This window comes from Podarcis raffonei, chromosome 14 (assembly GCF_027172205.1).
Source record: "Podarcis raffonei isolate rPodRaf1 chromosome 14, rPodRaf1.pri, whole genome shotgun sequence".
In the NCBI taxonomy this organism is placed as follows: domain Eukaryota; kingdom Metazoa; phylum Chordata; class Lepidosauria; order Squamata; family Lacertidae; genus Podarcis; species Podarcis raffonei.
This window is the reverse complement of record NC_070615.1, coordinates 46015614-46018439: the sequence shown is the minus strand read 5'-3', so window position 1 is coordinate 46018439 and position 2826 is coordinate 46015614. Positions and strand designations below refer to the sequence as shown.

The 2826-nt window shown below is 51.1% G+C and overlaps 1 non-coding gene across 1 annotated transcript; it reads left to right on the top strand.

The window, feature by feature from the left end:
* Positions 1–973: 973 nt before the first annotated feature.
* On the top strand, positions 974–1042 carry TRNAA-UGC (transfer RNA alanine (anticodon UGC)). Its single transcript has one exon. It is a non-coding gene; the product is annotated as a tRNA-Ala (tRNA).
* The last annotated feature ends 1784 nt before the right edge of the window (positions 1043–2826 follow it).

Sequence of the window (2826 nt, the reverse complement as noted above, 5' to 3'; positions counted from 1 at the left end):
ACCTCACTTCTTGCTGTGAGGGAACTGCCAGAAGGCCCTCAGAGCTGGACTTCAGTGTCTGGGCTGAACGATGGGAGTGGAGACACTCCTTCAGGTATACAGGGCCGAGGCCATTTAGGGCTTTAAAGGTCAGCACCAACACTTTGAATTGTGCTTGGAAATGTACCGGGAGCCAGTGTGGGTCTTTCAGGACCAGTGTTATATGGTCTCAGCGGCCACTCCCAGTCACCATTCTGGCTGCTGCCAGGTCACCTTCAAAGGTAGCCCCACGTAGAGTGCATTGCAGTAGTCCAAGGGGGAGATAACCAGAGCATGCACCACTCTGGAGAGACAGTCCATGGGCAGGTAGGACCTCAGCCTGCGTACCAGATGGAGCTGGTAGACAGCTAAATGAGTTGAGTAAGTTGTATTTCATGGAGATTTGGGGAAAAGCTGGAATAGTGCCAGGTGGTTTGGGTTTGATGCAGCAGAAAATTGACAAACCCCAAGGGAACTAAACCAAGGTAGGTAAACCTCAGGCTTGAGGGCCAAGTGGACATGTCAGGTCTCTCTGCCTGGCTGCAGGGACTCTCCCCAGGCCATACAACCTCCTCAGTGACACCTCATCCCCCCAGACCACACTGCTCTCCAGCTCCACTTTGCACCTTCCTTGAGTGTTTCCCCCACAAACCGGAATATATCCTTGAACTAATGACTCTTCCTTGCATGGATGGAGGATAGAGAGGAGTGTGGGTAGGAACTATCCTACTCTAAAAGGTAAAATCCACACCCATTGCTCCACCCACCACTGGCATCAGGCCCTTGGAGAAGTTGTCCAGAAGGTGATGTGGCCCTGGGCTTGAAAAACATTCCCTGCTCCTGGTGTTATGTGTGCATGAGACAATTTGAAAACATATCTTGCTCAGGTACACTGAAGTCCTAAAACCAAAGGCAGATCAAGCTCTCTGCACTTTGCAGTAAGCTAAGCTATGGGGCCATAGCTCAGTGGTAGAGCTTCTGCCTTGCATGCAGAAGGTGCTAGGTTCAATCCCTGGTATCTCCAGGTAGGACCTGGAAATCTTAGCTCAGTTGGTAGAGCACGAGGCTCTTCATCTCAGGATCATGGGTTTGAGCACCACTTTGGATAAAACCTTATGGGGGGCTGGACCCTCATGGTCCTTTCCAACTCTATGGCTCCTGCCTGAAATTTCTGGAGATCTGCTAGCAGTCAGTGTAGACAACACTCAAGTAGATGGACCAATGGCCTGACCTGGTAACGAGGCCACTTCTCATGTTTCTTTCTTCATTTGGCTGGTACGACATTGAGATTTTATACACAAGCTCAGGCACACACGCAAATGGAAAATCCCCCAACAGTAAATACATCAAATGTTAATCCCCTTTCATTGGAGCAGGAAGAGCAATTCAGCTTTAGTAACTGGAGTTAATTTCCACTCGACTTTCCTCTCCTCTGAAGCATTATCTTTTTCATTTGCCATCAGCAGCGATGCTGTGGGTTGAATTTTTGTCAAGATGCAAGAGGAGCTCGAAGCTGTCTCCCCTGCTCGCTCCATATTTCTAGGAGGCATTTAGGGATGGTAGTGAGGGTCCCTGATCAGAAAGCACATGTGTTTGGCATTGATCAGTTATGCTCTGGAAACCATTTTTCTTTGCTTGTGGAACCAAAGACCATTTCAGGGCTCAGGCCAGTATTTGTGTGGTGCTGTAACTGCAGGAGTGGGGAGTCACAGTGTCACAGTCCAGTTCACGGGCAATCAAAGTCCTGGCTGGGGACGTCGGGTCTGGGGGCAAGATGGCAGGGTGGGAGCAGTCCAGAAGCCAGGAGTCAGGAAGCCAAGAGTCAAAGGGTCAGAGAGCCAGGAGTCAAGAAGCCAAGGGTCAGGGGGTCAGGAAGCAAAGAGTTACAAAGTCAGGGGTCCGAAGATCAAGAAAAAGGAGCAATGCAGAAGCAAGCACCAGGTGGCTGGAATGGTAAACAGGATGTGGGTGTTGTTGGATTGTGCCGTGGGAACCAGGCACAGTCTGAAAAGTGCTCTGAGAGCCGGATGTTACCTCAGAGCAGCACATGACCCTGTACTGGAAGTACATGGGTGGAGTTTATTCTCTCTCTGCGTTGGGAAGCAGAGTGTGCAGACATGTTTTCTCTGTACTGGTGAAAGACAGGAATAAAGACATGTAGATATATTTCTGTCTGTCTCTTTCCCCCTCCCTGGGAGAGGAGTGGGGGAGGAGTGGTGTGTTCTCCTTCACGTTGAGGAGAATCGCCGAAGAGACCTCCCTTGATCTTGCCGGCAGGCGCTGGCAGGGGAGGTAAACAAGGATTCAAGCCGGGCACCTGGAGGGTGGCCAAATTCCTCTGGACTAAGAGCTAAGCTGGAGGCTCTGACTTTTGGCTTGAATCCCGACAGGAGTCACAAAGTCAAGGGTCTGGGGATCAAGAAGCAAGGGGTCAAGGAGCCAAACGCAGCAAGGCAGGGAATGTGTTGCTGTGGCAAAGAGCCAAAGGGAAACGCTGACCTTATATCCCTTCCTGGCTCTTGTCACCAGGTGCTGTGAGTTACCAATCAGCCTCACCTGTGCAGCCATGCCTTGTCTCTTCAGAACAAACTTAGGAAGGCCCCCAAGCCTGCAAAGCCCTACTGGTCAAAGGGCCTGGCTCCTGCACACACTCCTGACACACAGGCCCTGGAGGAGAAATGTAGCCCTCCATACCTTTCTGTCTGGCCCTCTGAATTCTCCCCAGGCCAAACCCCCCTCTTCCTACATGTCTCACTGGCCTACACTTCCTTGACTTTTTGCCTTTCTGTCTCACTGGCCTACGCTTCC